The 18305-nt window shown below is 46.6% G+C and overlaps 1 pseudogene; it reads right to left on the bottom strand.

The window, feature by feature from the left end:
- Window positions 1–1477: 1477 nt before the first annotated feature.
- Window positions 1478–12002, bottom strand: LOC106972126 (transmembrane protein 258-like; annotated as a pseudogene).
- Window positions 12003–18305: the final 6303 nt, after the last annotated feature.

Raw genomic sequence — 18305 nt, 5'->3', positions numbered from 1 at the left:
TCAAATTTCTTTTGAGATGTTAATGTCAGGAAACATTCTCGCAGTAAACCCCCATACTGTAATACTGGGAAGGAAACATTCAGAATAGAGGGATAGGTTTCACTGAAATCTTGATTTTGTTCTCAGATTAAGCTCAGGGATGACACGATCCCTCCCAAACCAGCACAGATAGAGTGCCTGCACTGGATTTGCTTCAGAGCTTTTCCATTTTTATTTCACTTAAAAATATAGGGAATATAAACGTTCATTTATGATCTCTTCAGATTATTTTAAATTATTAGTGGTTTTAGGGGCGTCTGGGTGGCGCAGTCAGTTAAGCGTCCGACTTCAGCCAGGTCACGATCTCGCGGTCCGTGAATTCTGGACTGATGGCTCGGAGCCTGGAGCCTGTTTCCGATTCTGTGTCTCCCTCTCTCTCTGCCCCTCCCCCGTTCATGCTCTGTCTCTCTCTGTCCCAAAAATAAATAAACGTTGAAAAATAAATAAATAAATAAATAAATAAATAAATAAATAAATAATTAGTGGTTTTAACAGACACTGGAAAAGAGTATCCCTCCACAAGATTGTGATTATTTTTCTCTTGACTACTCTTTACTCTGTTTGCATGAGAAATAAAAGACCAAGAAGAGAAAGAAACTCATCTAACATACCTATTGTTTTTCTTTTCTTCTTCATTCCTTCCCTGTCTTCCTCTTTTTTTCTCCTTCCCTCTCTCCTCCCTCCCTTCCCTCCTTCCTTCTCTCCTTTTCTTTCCACAAGATGAAAGTGAGAAGGGAGAACACTACCTCAACAGAGTGTTGTGGGACATGTTGGTTGGAGAAAGCAAGGCTGAGATGTTTTGAGACTTTGAAATCTGGTTTAGTGCAGGCCTTTCAACTTGAGGGCTTAGAACTGTGTAAGGGCCATGATATGATAGTTTGGGATTGGGAGACACAGAAAGGCAAATGTTCAAAGAGTTTTAATGTATAAACTGTTGTTTCCTGCTTCCTATTGAGTTGCTGATGGGTCTTTCCAGAAGTTGTTGGAATAAACAATAAAGTTGTTTATGAGTGTCTCCTAGGGAAGTAAGGTTGTGCTGATGAAGACAGCCCAATAGTGATGTCCCATTAGTGTAGACACTGAACTGTGGATGCAGCACCCCTGGATGGTCCATCGTACCTGGGGCCATCCCTGCATATCTCCATGTGGTTTGAGTGTCATCTGAGGGTGGTCCTTTCGGCATCTATATGGTTTTAAATGAAAACAGGATCAGCATTACTGATTTTTCCTTCAACCTCAACTTCCAACATAGCTGAGCACAGCACTGTTATTGATCCTTCTTTATTTAAAATGATATTTTGTTGGGATGCCTAGGTGGCTCAGTTGGTTCAGCATCCAACTCTTGGTTTCAGCTCAGGTCATGATCTTGCAATTTCATGGGTTCAAGCCCTGCATCGGGCTCTGCGCTTGGCAGCATGGAGCCTGCTTGGGACTCTCTCTCTCTCTCTCTCCTTCCACCACTTGCACTATCTGTGTCTCTCTCAAAAAATAAATAAACTTTGAAAAATTTTAATGATATTTTGTTTATCGTGGACTTTTGGCATTCGTTTTGATTTTTAAAAAAGATTATATTAAAATATGATCTTGAGTACAGGGTGGTTTTTTTTTCCCCTCAGTTTCATATCTGCCTTTATTGTGAGCTGCAAGTGAAACACTTCCAGCAATAGTAAAAAAATAATAATAATTCACAAAAACAGGGATTTGGGGAAGCCACCTGGTTGTAACCCTTTATATGTAGATGCCAACCCAGAATAGCCAGAAGAAGGCTCCATGAAAAGCAAGGCCACCAAGGAGGTGAGGAGCTTTTATAGATATCCCGAGTGTACTTGGTGGAGGTAATTTCATAAATGAAGAACCAGGTGGTGAAGAACATGCTATGGCCAACAACACCACAGTCAGATGGGAGAAGACAGCCAGGTTCACGGGACTGGTGTATCTGCTCATGACCTCAAGATCCATTTTGCCAGGCACAAGGTAATCCACTGCTCTGCCACTGGAATAACACATTGGCCTGATTACAGGGTTTTTGACATTCCCTGAAATATGCCCAGGCTGAGTGCCATACCTGCTTCACCCTACTCCCAGCCCTTCTTCACAAACCTCTTAGTCAAGGAGGTCTATTGCTTCAGTGGCTTGATCTAACTCACCTGTTAGTCCAAAGCACATGGGATCGCTCATTTTTCTGGGCCTCCTGTAAAGCATGAAGTGAAGAAACATAAGGAAAGAAGAAAGCAATCTAGAATTCCCCTTGAGTAGTTAGGGTTTCTGTTTGTAAGTCAAGGCCCAGTTTTTTCCTACTTGAATTAAGTTACCTAAATTCTTTTTCCCTAGAAGATAAATTGATGGCCCAGAATGGACACTGGACAATGTCAGGGGCAATCCCTTAAATAAAGCAATGAGTTTCCACCCAGTTTGTGTGTAGGAACAGGGAGGCTTTTGTGTCACAAATCCAATTACCAATCATTGAGAACCACTCAGTGGTCTATTTTTCACCAAAATACCCCTAAGAGATAACCAAATAGCACTGTAACATTTTGAAACCATTTGTCAAGAAAAATTAGGTGTCAGCCAAGAATGTTTGTAACATACAGATCATTAGGTAGATCCAGAGCAAAGAAAAATGTCTTCTAGGACTCGTGAAAGTGAAACAGCCTCCAAATAGGCACCACCTGCTCCCTGGCCCTCTGCTGTCAAGGTCCCAGCTCAGAAAAGGCCATGTACAAAGATTTTAGCCCCCACCAAAGTCCCCAGTATTGGTAAGGTACATGATAGGAAGTTTCTGATTTTGAATGCCTGGCCTGTTGCTGTGTCTAAAAAGTCATCCTAATAGTAAAGTCCAGTTGCCAAGGAAACAAGCTGATTCAGTATAAGAGGTTAAAACAAAGGAAAACTGGGTGAGTCCCAAAGTAAAATGTGCACAAGCCTAACAGGAAACATGGTTATATGCCTTAGCCACTTCATGGGCAAATTACCCAGGGGTCAGCCTCAGGTCACTCTGTTTTGGACTATCCTAGGCTCAAAGTAAAAAGACTTGGACTCTCGCTGGGAACCCCTCAGCCATAGCGTGTACTTCATGGACTCTTGAAGCTTGATGACCCTTAATGGGGGTCATTAAGTCATTTTTGTAGGACCCTGAATGGCACTCAGGAGTCCACAGGGTCCTGAACTGCCTCCCACACTGCCATTCATTTCAGACCACAGGGTTGCCTACAAGTTCCTTCCTTGTCCATTTGGCATCTGGAAACAGGAATGAAAAAGGATCCAGAGAGAGTCAATCTTGGACTTTTCAGAGATGGATGGATCTCCTTAGATAAATGGTTCATAACTTTTCATGGGTCCTAGACCCTTTGAGAACTGAACTAATGCTGTTGGTCGTTTCCTCAGAAATTACACATTGTCATCTACATACAATTCTGAATACGTCATCTCCATACACAATATTGAATGTAATGTCAGGCACCCTTGAGCTTCATGGACCTCAAATTAAGACTGTTTCTCTAGGTAGACCTGCTTCTGAGGACTGTTAGGGACCTCTGAGATCCCAACAGAGGCAGAGCATAAGGAGGGGGCTGCCAGCATTCTCCTGGCTTCCAGATTCAGACACAGCAGACATCGGCCTGGAAGCTTGTGAGAAGAGCTTTTCAGTTACTGTTTTTCAGTTACCCAGGGAGATGCTGGCCAGGTCATCCACTGGAGAGATAGTCAAGAGCTTGCAGAAGGAATTAATTCACTTTCCAGAGTCAGCCAGATAGCCAGGTCCCAGGCAACAAAGACAACGGTTTACCCAATGGGTCTTCTGGGGAGTTGATCTCAGAAATTCTGAGCCTGCCCTTTTAGACAGCAGCCAAACTGAATGCCAGGCAACTTTGTGGTCAGTTGGGGTTAGACCAATGGTGCACAGGGCAGGCTTGTTCTGAGGCAAGGATGTCCCTACCATTGTGTCAACACAAGAGTCAAAAATCAGCCTTAGCCGGGGCCTCCAAAGGGCATCTTGACAACATGAAAGCACTCATGCTTTCATGAGGCAGAAGAGGGACTGGGAAAGGGGCAGGTGGCTCTGAGCTCAGCGAGTCAGGGGGTGGCCTTTAGATGTAATGTGTGGGTTTCTCTTGCAGCCCCTCTGGCCCTGAGGTCACTTTCCCCACCTCCTTGCCCTTAAGTCAGGTGCTCTGAAAAGAACACACAGAAAGCAGAGAGAGCCTAAGAAAACTGGGGAGAGAATTCCTGGGAACAATAAGAACCTGCACACTTCTGGGTGCCGCAGCATCTGGGGTGGGGTGACAGCACAGTGCATCCCTCTTGAGGGGCAAATGGAGATGATAAACCCCATCACCCATGGAGCAGCCCCTAAGCTGACAGCCCCCTCCACAATCAAACATTTGGCCTCACTTCACATGCCACCTACTCTGCTCTACTGGAGAAGTCACTCTGCTGGGGCCCCCTTGCCCATTGCTTGAGGCAACAGGAGAGTGAGACTGAGGTTAAGTGCACCAAGGGCAAGTACAGGCGGCAGGAGTCCTGGGAGCCGGAAGACAGAACCTCTCAGTCACAAGCTAGTTGTGGATCTTGAGCAAGCAGCCCGGTGTCTCAGGCTTTTCTTTCACTTCAAAAACTGTAAGCTCTGACAGAGGTAAAGCACTAAGTGCTCAGAACCCACCCAAGCACCATGAGCTCTCCTGTGCTGGCTCTCCTGACACCGTCCTTGCTGTGGAGGAGGGGGCATGGTAATTTCAGTGACCCTTGGGGACACTGCTTCCCACACAGCACAGTCCTGAGGGCCAAATGGGATGACAAGTGACAACCTTGCTTTTGTCAAGGGTCCAGCAGGAACATGGTCATGAACTCTGGGGATTCTTCACATCCCAGTTCCTTCTGACAAGATGAACGGTGCCCATCCCGCAGGGCACAGCAGACTCTCTGTGGGAGCTTCTTTTAAATGACATAAAACAAAAGCATTCTTTTTACTAATCTTAGTTTTGAAAATTTTCTTTCACATGAAGCTGCAGATACACAAGTAGGAAGAACCTTAAACATATCTTTGGCACAGATTCATAAAACATTCGCTTCACCAAAAATTCTAGAAACTGGAAGGGAAAAAAAAGCATTCTTGAAAAGAATTACATTTATACTAAAGTTCTCAATCCCTAAGTGAAATGGAGGTCAGAGGGAGGCCCCTCTTCCAGCCCAAATTCCACTCCGGGAAAAAGAGAGGAAGCATTGCCTTGAGACCCCCACCCTCAGGTCTCCCTAGAAATGATTTTACACTGCTTGTCTTTGAAACACTTGTTTCAAAATTTGTGCTTGCTATGAATACTTTCTTGGTGTTGTCACTTCTGTCCTGTCCTTGGCCAGAGTTTGCCCTGTAGCCACTGGCAGGGGTGAGGAGGTCAGGGGCTCTCTGGTACTAAAGAAAAGCTCACCTGCATTCCAGATGGGTCCACAGTTTTGTCATTTTTCCTCCAGTCCTTGACTCCTTGTAAGTTTTTACTTGCTCAGATGGTTTTTGCTTGTTGCTTGGTATTTCTGCACTTTTTCATACCTTTCATTTCTCTCATCCTTTCTGCATATCTAAGGTCATCACCGCTGCTCACTCTAGCCCTATGGGCCTCTGCAGGCTGGTGTACCCCTCTGGAGCACCAGCAAGTGTGGCCTTGCACCTTCTGCACCCAGATTAACTGCTTTGAGGCCTCTTGGGGGATTCCCTAGGCAAGGCAGAGTCCCGTTCTCGGGCACATTTAGAAGCTAGAGAACCAGTTTGAAAATTGCTGATTGGTTGTGAAGGACTTTCCTAATTCCAGAAGGTGGGTCAAAAGAGCCCTCTTGACTCAGATGTGATTTTTCTGGAAAGATTTTATGAATATATCTTCTGAGAGCTGAATTTTGGATTCCAGCCTCGTGGGGTTTTCAAAAGGTAAGTCTGATGCTTTAGCCTTCTATTCACCATCTGGCCATACTCTAGGCACTTGCTATATTTCTGTGCAGGTATTTTTAAACTTTGGCTCACTTCATCATTGATTCACTCAATGTCTCCAAGAATAAAGTGGTAATAAGCACTGCCTTCCAGAACACATCAAGAAATGGGCCCAGACCATGGGTCCACAGGCAGCATAGACCTTAAATCGCCCAGTCCTTCTTAACAGATGTTATTTCATTAAAAGCCCTGACCTTGCCACACCTTGAAGTCTTGGGCCTCTTGTAGGCCAGAGTCAGAGGTGTTGAGTTCTTGGGGCCACATGGGCTTCCTAGCATATCCAGCCCTCTTCATGCACTTCCATTCCCAGACTTGCTTCTCTACTCTCTGGTCTTCTCTGATACACAGTGAACCTCCTCACTTTACTCACTCTGTCTTTCACTCTGAGGGTCCTCCGATGACCTCCTTTAGCTGGTGTCTATCCTGTGATGGGCTCCTGGTCTGCCTCTCTCACATACTGAGCTAGAAGTGGGGTGGCCCCTCAATCCTGGACCTCCCCAACTCCTCACTGAGCCCCAGGAACCTGATGCCTCCCAGGGGCCCAATGGTCTGGGAAGATTAGGGGAGAGAAGACCCCTAACAGGAGAACAGCTGCTCAGAAACACTGTGTGGGTGGAGACTGGCACACCCCCTGATCTTTCCCTAGTCCCACCCCAGTGAAGCTGCACCCAGAACACATGACTGGATGTTTCTGTGGCAATGCTATGCAACCTAAACTGTTGTCTCTGCATCACTTCCAGGTCTCCACATCCCCATCTTTAATTCGGTGCTCAGATGTCCTGGTGCAATGAGCCAGAACACAAAGAAATGGCGGCTCAAATGAAGGGCCAGGGTCCTAGGGAAGGGATGGCCAGGGTACTTTTGACAGGAGAAAGAGGGCCTTGAGGTCAGGGCCTATGAACCTAGGGACCAATGCTGTACTACCTGGGTGATCAGGGATTTGGGGTTTAAAAAGCTTAGGTTAAGGAACAAGCGTAAAAGACCCATGAGAGGGAGCCTAGAGGTTCATGGAGCCCCAGGAAGCAGAGATATAGAACCAGCTAGTAAGGGAGTAATAGGGCAAGGGGACAGAACAGCTTGTCCTAATGAAGGCCTCCTCCATTGCAAAGCAGTCATATAATGAGCCTCCCGGCCACTGTAGACATGTGAATGTGAGCAGACTCCCTGGCATTCTTGCAAGGGAATCTGAGCCCTGGCTCAGATATTGGGTGGGAGTGAAGAAAGAGGCTCTTTGTAAGTGTTTCAAATCATAGTTATATATCACACTGTTTGAAGAACCAAATATCTCTCTAAGGCTGCATGACAGAAAACAGCGACTCCCTTTCTCCTTCTCCCACTGCCTGCTCCCAGAGGAAATCATTCCCACGTTGGGCTTTTCCATCCCTGAGCTCTGCCAGGTCACGTTTCACTTCCTCTGAGGTCCTGCCACCTTCTCCTCGGCTCTTGTATCAAAACATGTGTCCCTTGTTTGCAGAGGTAACTCCTTTATCAGTTTGTGTCATGTGAGACAAGATGTTCGGTCAAACTTTCCAGGTGACTCATAGCAGGTTTTCTTACTCATCCATATGTGTTTCCTTTACTTCTCTTTCTGTGCGGTATCTTCAAAGTGACCCTTTGCTGCTTCTTTTTCCTTAACTCATCTTGAAGGTGAGTTTTTCCTGGACCATATTTGCATAAGACATTTATGTCAGGAAGACTCCAGCGTTGTGTCCTAGGCTTGCACAGATTTTGCTGTGATTCAAGTTTTTGTATGTAATCGTGTTTCTCACCTTAAAAGAAGTAGTGGGATATTTTGTATATGAGAGGTTATAAAGGTAAGATATAAAGAGCACTAATAAAGGCCAGTATCTTTGTAAGTAAAGACTCAGCCTATGAAATAGAACACACCATTATCTCAGATGTCTTCTGCGTGCCATCTCAAGGGTGAAAAACATTGGCACTGGATGTGGCCATAACCCCCTGACCCACTCTGAGGTCCATTTTTATCTTCCGTTTTAGTGATTTCCTTGATTTTCTTTGTAGTTTTACTACATTTGTGTTGTATCCTGAAAGGGCTGGCCTCCTATGCCCTTGAACATTCTCTGTCTGTGGCCTTGTGCCCAGGTCTTCCTCTCAAGCACTTGGGATTCAGCCTCAGCCCAGAGGCCAATCTCTTCATACAAGCCTTTTTGATGTCAAAAAACCAAGACTCAGCGTGGTTTTACACCCAACACATTTTGGCGTTTCCTGGATAGCCACCAGCCCCAGAGGCTTGCCCCCTCACCTTACCGCCCTGACATGGCAATCATGTGCAAAAGAGACCCTAGAAATAATAGGTGTGGCACTACCCTTTACATTTAATTAGCTCCACATTTTTTATTAGTGCACCATTAAATGGTTGACCTGCTGACCTACTTACTTATCTATCCCACAGGGTAGGAAAAGCTATAAAATCTAAAAATGAAGTTCAATGGTTCAGAGGTTAATTTTGTATAGGCAAATGTACAAAGCATTAATAAAATATTGTATTAATAAAAACATTTTAGGGTCTGTACGCTTTACAGGGTGACTTGGAAAGCCGGGCTGTGTCCGTGAACTCATGCCCTCCGGAGACATGTGATATAGTTCTGTATCAAACCCCCAAAAAAGGTTACTTCTCGTCATTCTAATATCGCTGGTTACTGTTATAATTTAACCACTCAGTCTTGTCTTCGGCAGATGGTTTCTGCTTTTGTGCCATGCTTGCTGGAAGATCCATTACAAGTTAAAAACCAGAAATTGCATATCCAACAAAGGACTGTCTCAAAGCCAGCGTGGAAAGGATCGGTTGGATACTAGGCAAAGGATGCTACAAAAAGACTCATGGGTACAGGATTCTTAGCATCAGCTAACATTACCTGTTAAGACTATCCCAGGGAATTGGGTAAGGAGTCCTAGGATTCTGAGTTTGAAGAGAAACAAGTAAGTCACCACGACTCTGGGGCTGGGGCACTGACCTGTTTCAAGAGTCCTCAGTGTATTGTTTCATTGTGCATTGGCATGGCATTGCCCTCAGTGTCCAGGGGGGGCAAAGTCCCACAACTTCAGTCAATGGGCCTTCATGCTGACTTACAACCTCCACGAATAGACAGTAGCAGGCCTGTGCCCTGGTGGACAAGAAAATGGAGACTCAGTGATAGCCAGCCCAGCAGGCCTCCTCCTGCCCCTCAGTCTCCAGCCCCCATGATGAGATGACACAACGAGGCTCATGCCTGGCGAGACATTTGTGGCTCACACTTCTCCAGGCTCATCGTCTGCTTCAGCCCTGCCCAAAAGGGGTCTTGGCATCAAGAAGAAATCTTATATTTTGAAGCAGTCCGTGATGTGGCCAGTCAGGACAATTTACCTACTCCCAGCCCTCAGCCTGATCCTTTTCCCAGAGCAAGGCAGTGAGACAGAGAAGGCATTTGAGAGCAAGGCTAAAAACCAGTTGGGATCAAAGTTACACTGGCTGAGCATATGGAACCTGAGTGACAACTCCTGAGTTCATGCCCCAGCTCTGCCACAGGAGCTGTGGCCGCTCTGCATTTCTGTTCTCCCTTTCTGTAGAATGATGATGAGAGCCTCACCATTTTGGCTTGTTACAAATCTTGAATGAATGAATGCGTTCAAAGAACTTAGAACAGCACAGCATCATGAGTGACCATGGTGTTATAGCTCATTTTCACCTGGAGACCCGGAGGAAAATGGTTCCTTTGAGCTCTGATGGCCACTGATTCAGCCCCAGCCTGGATTTCAGCTAACATCATGGGCAAGTGCTTCATCAAGGGCACTCATTGATGACATGGGAGCAAGTTTCTGAAGTCAGTACAGTATGTTCCTGTAGTTTCCCTAGAACAATGTTGTTCCCTCCCTCCTGCCAGAGCCCCTGTACCTGCCTGCGCCCCCTCCCTGCTGGAGAACCTGGTATTTCTGCTTCCATTTTTGCCTCCACTTCTTCAGGGCAGAATTTCTGCTCCCCCAGGAGCAAGGTAGGTGAGAAAAAGGCTATGGCTGAGCTTCACTCCATGTTGGCAGACCTGAGCGACTTGCCTGACACATTGCCAAGCATTCCACGTAACACATGCTTCTGTCAGAAATGCTGTCGTGTGTATCATTTGGAACTTATAAAGCAACAATGTCTCCTGCTGAAGTTTACATTTCACCGACCTTTGAAGTAACATTTTAGTGAATATCCTTGTCAATAATTATCTTGTGCATGTCATTGTTTTATAGAATAAATTTTTATTTTTAAGGCTTATTTTTGAGAGAGAGAGAGAGAGAGAGAGAGAGAGAGAGTGTGTGTGTGTGTGTGTGCAAATGGGGGAGGGGCAGAGAGAGGGAGACAGAATCCAAGCAGGCTCTGCGATGTCAGCATAAACTGTGCTTGAACCCACAAACTGTGAGGTCATGACCTGAGCTGAAATCAGATGCTCAACTGACTGAGTCACCCAGGCACCCCTCTTCGAATAATTTTTTAGTAATAGAATTATTGAGTTCGTGTAAGAATTTTGACACATACAGCCAAATAAGACTTCCAAACAACTTGCGACCAATTTACACTCTTACCAGCAGTAAACTAGTATTCCTGTTTCCTGAACCTTTGCCAAATGCATATTTCATAGCCTCTATCTCTCTATGTATCACTGCCAGTTTCCTAGACAAAAAATTGTAAGTCTTTGTGAATTATAAAAGTTCCCGTGAAAGTTTATCAGTTGGCTATTGCCAGCATAGCAATAGCAATCCACAGAAACAACAGGGGATCCCTTCTTAGGCTCTTGGCAGTAGTTTAGAGAAGGAGGAGTGGAGCAGTGGGGAGCAATGGGATTTAGCCATGAGCCAGATAGGAGATGGGGGAGAAAACAGGTTCAAAGCCGGCTCCTTCCCTGGAAATGGGGAATGCTGATGGATGATCAAGTTTTTTGAAGCATGATCATCAGTAATTTTACCTTGACCAGGCTCAATTTGAGATCGTTATTAGACACCCACGTGTGGATGTAGATAAGGTAGATTGCCATTTGGGCCTTGTGTTCAGAAAAACGGACTGGAGACAGCAGTTTGGAGAGTCAGCCCACAGGATTGAAACGACAGCCTCAATAACTTCACTTAGCGGGGTGACGAGAAAAAGAGGAAAGGTCTAAGGCTAATCCTGCCACCATCTCAGGTGGAGAAGGCGAGGTTCAGGGGGACCCACTGAGAAAAGACCAAGGAACGTCCCCTCAAGCAAAGTGGGAAAAGGACTTCAAGGAAGAGGGAAGGTGAGGTAAAATGGAAAGCCTGGAGGTGTGGCTGGGAGCGAGAAATGGGTATCACCCCCGCAGGGGCAGTTAGTGCAACCTCTTAACCACTGTAATCAGGGCTCCAAATCCACCTCCCCAAAAGGCTCTTCCTTCCTCAGGGTCATGGATGGCCCAACAGCTCCACACGTCGTTTACCGGACGCAAAACTCCCAGACCACACACACCCAGTCCCAAGTCCTAGGTCCTAGACCACACACACCCAGTCCCAAGTCCTAGGTCCTAGGGGTCAGCAGTGGGCCAGACTGTCCCCTCCAACACTCCCCTCCAACCCAATGTCTGACAGTAGGAAAGGCGCACTTTGCTCAAGACGCCCAAGGAATGTTATTACCTTGAGGAAGAAAGGAATGATTATTGAGGAAGAAACAACTTTGGTGTCGGGGACACGGAGTCAAGGACCTGAGAGGCCAGGGTAAGTAGAAAGAATCTGCAAGGTGACTCGGATGAGAAGGGAGGAGTGGCCCAAATCTTCACTAACCAACAAGGGGAACGGTGGGGACTCCGAAAGACTTGTTTTCGCGCTGTCGCAGCCCGTCAGCCGCTCACCTGCTCCTTGGGTACCTGTGCCTGTCTCCCTAGGTGAGGCCACTTCCTCTGGGGAAAGTCCTCCCCTCCCCAACTGGCCCAGGCTGTTTGTGATCCTCTTGGCAACACGGGGCCCGGGGCGGGACCGCGAGGGGCGGGGCCGGGAAGGCGCTATTGTGATGCGCCTGAGCGGAGCCGCGGATTGGCCGGCATGTGCGGCGTGGGGCGGGGCTAGCAGAGGGGCGGGCCGAGAGGCCACCAGGAGGCTCTTGAGGCAGCTGCAGCTAAGGGAGCCGGCAAACACTCAGGAAAATTCCCATTGCTGGGGCCTGGCAAAGCCAGAAGGGAGGGGCGCCTGGCTGGCTCAGTAGGCAGAGGATCCGGCTCTTGATCTCCGGGTTGTGAGTTCGAGTCGCACGTTGGGTGTAGAGATTACTTAAAAAGATATAAGAAGGCGTATGCCCTTTACCACTGGGAGTGAAGAGGCTACAAGGCTACGGAGACATCAAACACAGTCAGTGAAGGAAGTGAACCATGGTCCTGCAGTGGAACCTTCCATGACCCCAGAAGGCCTGGAATGAAGCTCTAAGGGGCTCAGTCAGGACGGGAAAGTTGTCCACGAGGTGTCCTCTGGGGGTCGGAGCTGGGCAGAGCCCTGTGCTCTTCTTGACACGTTTACAGAGGTGCTGGTGGCCCCCTGCCTGAATACCTGATGGGTCTGGTTATCAGGAGGAGTTCTGAGTGTATAGTGTGGGGAGCCATTTTCTTCTGGGGAGTTCTTTTTATGGGGGACTACTTCCTATACTACGAATAAGTGGGGCAGCAAATAACTTTAATTTGGCCATCAGGACAGTGCTGTGGAGTAGACAGGGCTTACCAAGGCATGGAAAAATTATTTTATTTCAGCATTTCAACAGCTAGTAAATATAATGCCAGCCCATATTTACTGAGCCCTCACTAAGCCTGTCACTGACTGTTCTGAGCTTCTACATAGAATAACTCATTGCATTCTCAGCCTGGTAAGGTAGGTTCTGTGATTAGCACATTGGTTGGGAAGCACAGAGAAATTAAAGGAACTTCCAGGTCCCACAGCCAGTGTATAGCAAAGTAAGGAGTTAGATGCAGTGTCTCGGGCTCAAATCTTTCCACACGTGACTGCCATACCTGTGAGCTCCCGGTTTTCAGCCTGGCTCACAAATTTATTCTTGTCCCATTGCTTCTCTGTGGGAGATGAAGGGCAGGGTGAGAACCATGGGAAGGAAAATAAATTGTACCTCCCAGCCACAGCAAGGAATGCTTCAGGTTCTAAGATTTCTCTTTGATGCCAGGGCTCCTGTGGGCTGAAGCTGAGAGTGGCCCCCTGGCCTCAAGTGCTCCTGGAGAGATAGGAATCTCCCAGATGTCAGCATGTTCTACAGTTGTTCTTTTTTTTTTTTTAATTTTTTTTAACGTTTATTTATTTTTGAGACAGAGAGAGACAGAGCATGAATGGGGGGGGGGGGGGTCAGAGAGAGGGAGACACAGAATCTGAAACAGGCTCCAGGCTCTGAGCTGTCAGCACAGAGCCCGAAGCGGGGCTCGAACCCACAGACCGTGAGATCATGACCTGAGCCGAAGTTGGCCGCTTAACCGACTGAGCCACCCAGGCGCCCCAGTTGTTCTTGACTAAACAGGCAAACGCACAGATAGGAACCAGAGATTTATTTGCAGAGTGAGTCAGTGGGAACAAAGCAGTTCCCCTCTGTTATTTACAATAATTTCCACAGTCCTGCACTAGAGGGCGACATATGGTTACTGCGGGCAGGCACCACTCAGGCTCCCCTGGCAGGCCACAGACTTTCAATATCTCTCAATGAGTGAAATCAGAGTTATTGAAGGACCATGCAAGTTACGACGATTTCCTGTTTCTCTGTTAATTCATGATGTTGGAACCAAAGTCCGCTCTTCCCGAGAAGCCCCCAGTAACTGAGCAAAGCAGGAGGCTCACTTGGCCATCTCCACCCACTGCTGCTCTACTCAAAAGGCAGTCCTTGCTCTGAGCTCCTGCGGAGATGACCAAGACTTTTGCAAGCCTGCAGCAGGGACTGAGTCCCCCTCTCCCCAGGCCTACATCCTTCTGCTTTATCTCTCACAGGAGTTGCTCCCCAACCAACCTCTTGCACTTCTCACTTTGACCCAGAGCGTCTGAACTGACACAGTGTGTCTCCAGTTGCCAACAATCAGATTTGGGGTCTGGTGAGAAGTTTTTCAACCATCAGCGTGGATCTGGTGCCTCCTCTCTGCTCACCCTGTGATGTGTGGAACAGATATTTAGGGTGTGGGATAATGGCAAAAAGAACAGAAAGTTAGATTGGGCCAAATTTAATGAGGTAGGCCCATTAACCAGAAAGTACAGATAACAGATTGTTGTAGCTCGAGGGGCTAGAAAGTATTATAACAGGGGTTTTTTGTTGACTAAAAAAAGATGAACCCCAAAGTGGTCTACCCTAAATGAAGTTGAAACTCCAGAACTGCCTTGATATACTGTAGAGGAAGGTATCCAAAGAAAAGGGAGATGGTAATATTAGGCTGTATTTATTGATAAGCAAGAGCTGCTCACCCACCCCAGGAGGGTCCAGAAGAGACACTTTTCACCATGACTGTAAGAAATAAATTTGTGAGGGGCCTCCAGCATCCTTGAAGATCAAAAATTACAGTGGGAACTGCTGACACTGAATTGGATCACCAAATGCAATGGGGATAATTGGATCATGAAGTGGCAAGGGCTAAGTGATGGCCCTCAGTCACCAACAGGCAAGGTGGTCATGGTTACCGTTATGAACAACAGAATCAATGCAATAATCAGAACGGTCTGACTCACAGAGACCTTATGATGTTGGCTAATTGATCACAGTATCCCTAGAAGAGAAGTAGATGAGCACCCTACTAAACTCTTACTTGATCTGTATTAGTAGACAATTCTAGGTCAGGTGAACAGAATTCTAACCTGAATCATAAAAACAGAGAGTCACAGCCTTCATTCGATTCCCAGTCTTATGCCATTTTACAGACCCAGAACTTCTTAAATAAAGGGGAGGCCAGGTCCCTTTGAGGAAGGACCCCACTAAACTGCCAAAAACTTATATTGTTACTCTTTCTCTCAGCATTCCCCAAAGGGACTAACAGCTACTTGCCAGTCACTACTGTGCATTGGAGAAAGAGAAATAATTATACCTTTCAGAGATTATTGGACACAGACCCTCAACTGATTCCTGGAAACCCACCATTCAGAGCAGAGGCTTATGGAACACAGGTGATCCATGTTCACTCAGGTTCATCTCACAGTGGGCACAGTGGATCCCTGATGCCACCCTGTGGTTATTTGTCCAGTTCCAGAATTGGAATAGACACACTCAGCAACTGGCAGAATTCTCACACTGGTTTCCTGACCTGTGGAATGAGGACTATTACAGCAAGAAAGGCCAAATGGAAGCCACTAGAACTACCTCTACCTAGGAAAACAGTAAACTAAAAGCAATACTGCATTCTTAGAAGGTTTGCAGAGATTAGTGCCACCATTGAGAACTTGAAGGATGCCAGGAGTGATTTCCACCACATCCTGACTCAACTCCCCTATTTTGGCCTGCGCAGAAAACATGATGATCTTGGAGAATAAAAGTAAACCTGGTTGTTTATTTTTCCTGGAAGTAGAGATGGCCAGAGGCATAAGTCTCTGTCAATTCATGGGTTGCAGCCAGTATTTGGTTAGATGATCAGGGATTTGGAAGCAACACAATTGGAAAATTGGTGACGGTGAGGTTTTGGGAAGAGGTGTGTGGATAGATCTCTCTGGGCAAAGGAACATGATGTTTGCCCTGTGTGAATGCTCACCAAAGGGTGATCTCAGCAGAGGAGTATTTTAATAATCAAGTAGATAGGATGACCCATTCTGTGGTTACTGTTCATCCCCTTTTCCCAGCCACTCCAGTCATCACCCAATGGGCTTATGAACAAGTGGCCCTGATAGCAGAGATGGAGGTTATGCATGGGCTCAGCAACATGGATCATTCACCAAGGCCAGCTTGGCTACAGCCACTGATGATGAGTGCCTGACTTGCCAGCAACAGAAACCATTAAGTCCCCAGTATGGCACCGTTCCCAAGTTGATTATGTTGAACAGCTTCCATCATGGAAGGGACAACAAACACTTTGGTTTAATGGAAATAAATGCTTACTCTGGATATGGACTCCCCTTTCCTGCCTGCAATGCTTCTGCCAAAACCACCATCTGCGGACTTGCAGGATGCCTTATCTACCATCTTGTGTTCTACACAGCATCACTTCTGGTGAAAGAACTCGTTTCACAGCAAATGAAGTGAAGAAATGGGCCTGTGCTTATGGAATCCACTGGTCTTACCACGTTCCCCATCATCCTGAAGGAGTTGGCTTGACATAATGGTAGAAAGGACTTTCAAAGATTCAGTTTGGTGCCAGGTCGGTAGAAATGCCTTGAGGGACTGTCACAATGTCCTGCCAGATGCAGAAATCAGCATCCAATATATGTTGCTAATTTCCCCATAGCCAGGATTCATGGGTCCAGGAATCAAGAGGTGGAAATGAAAGTGGTTCCACTCACTATTATCCCCCAGGATCCACTAGCAAAAATTTTGCTTCCCACCCCCACCACCTTAAACGCCACTGATCTAGAAGCCCTAGTTCCAAAAGGAGGCACAATAATGACTCCGTTGAACTAGAAGTTGAAACTGCCACCTGGCCACTTTGGGCTCTTCATACTCCTGAACCAACAGGCAAATAAAGAAATTATTGAGCTATGTAGAGTGATTGATCATGATTACCAATGGCAAACTGGGCTGCTACCAAACAGTGGAGGTAAGAAAATATATCTGGAATACAGAAGATCCCTTAGGGAGTCTCTTAGTACTACCATGCCCTGTAATTTAAGTCCATGGAAAACTATAACAGCCAAGTCAGGCATGACTGTTGATGGCTTAGACCATTCAGGAATGAAGATTTGGGTCACCCTATCAGGTAAAGAATCACAACCAGCTGAGGTGCTTGCTAAAGGCAAAGGGAATACAGAATTGGTGGTGAAGAAAGCCATTATACATACCAGTTATGATGACATGAACTCTGACTGATAGAAATACGCTGTTTTTTTTTTTTAATAATTTACATAAATAATACCCTACTACATTTGAGGATTACTGCTTAATGAGGCCCCTTTGTATCAGACAGTATCTCATCCCTGTGGTTGGGCACAGACTGACTTTAAGAAGATGGATGGCAAATGTTCATAAGAGTGGCAGTTCCCACCCCAGGACATGTTGGTTTCCATGACTGTGGTCTCATGAAGCAAGAAATCTCATAGCCACAGTCAAGGTGAAATGTGTGGGACGCTGGACGGTTCTGGACAGGCTGGAAACCATCAACTCTTATTTGAAGGAAAACATGCCAGGGGGGCATAGAGGCTTGCTGTGTTGGGACCATGGATTAACCTCAGCTGAGCACTAAGGTCTTGACCCTGAAGGAAGCCCTACCTTGGTAGATCCTCCACCTGCCCTGTAACCTCTTGCCTGGTGGTCTTCTTTCCTCCCAACTCATCAGTTCTTGGATGGGTCCCAGCCGGCAGGGGTGGGGGGGTGCAGAGGGGGACGGAATCTGGCTGTTCCATTGTGGCAGATGAAAGATGGCCATGAATTTTTTGGAAGTTCACCCATAGAAAAGTGGGGTCTTTGTCCCCTGCCCTTAAATTTGGGCAGGCTCTTTAACAGCTTTGACTAATAGAATACAGAGGAAATAGTACCGGACTAGCTTTGGGCTCAGGATTTTATGTCTCTTAAGAATACTCAGCTTTTGGGGTGCCTGGGTGGCTCAGTCGGTTAAGCAGCTGACTTCGGCTCATGATCTTGCGGTTCGTGAGTTCAAGCCCCGCGTCGGGCTCTGTGCTGACAGCTCAGAGCCTGGAGCCTGTTTCAGATTCTGTGTCTCCCTCTCTCTCTCTGACCCTCCCCCGTTCACGTTCTGTCTCAAAAATAAATAAACGTTAAAAATTAAAAAAAAAAAAAAAGAATACTCAGCTTTTGGGTTCTTGGCTTCCATGTAAGAATTCCCGCTATCCTTCTGAAGAAATCATATTGAGAGACTCTCAAACTGCAGAAAGAATCTGCTGAGCCCAGCCTCTGCCCGTCTCTACCAAAGCACCAGGCATGTGAATGAAGCCATTAAGGGCCCTCCAGACCACTCCAACTACCAGTGAACACCAGCAAGCAACCACAGTGCACACTCACTGAGCAGGAGTGGCTTTCTGAACCCTGCCTGCCCTCTTTACCCATGAGATCATGGCTGTTGTCTCAAGCCAATGAGCTTCAGGATTGCTGGTCATGCCACCATGGATAACCCAAGAAACACATTCTATATTCACCACTGGCAGCAGAATTGGAGATGGGGCTCCATTTTCCCTGGTGCTAGGCTGGTGG

This window comes from Acinonyx jubatus, chromosome D2 (genome assembly GCF_027475565.1).
Source record: "Acinonyx jubatus isolate Ajub_Pintada_27869175 chromosome D2, VMU_Ajub_asm_v1.0, whole genome shotgun sequence".
Classification (NCBI taxonomy): domain Eukaryota; kingdom Metazoa; phylum Chordata; class Mammalia; order Carnivora; family Felidae; genus Acinonyx; species Acinonyx jubatus.
This window is presented reverse-complemented; position numbering and strand designations above follow the sequence as displayed.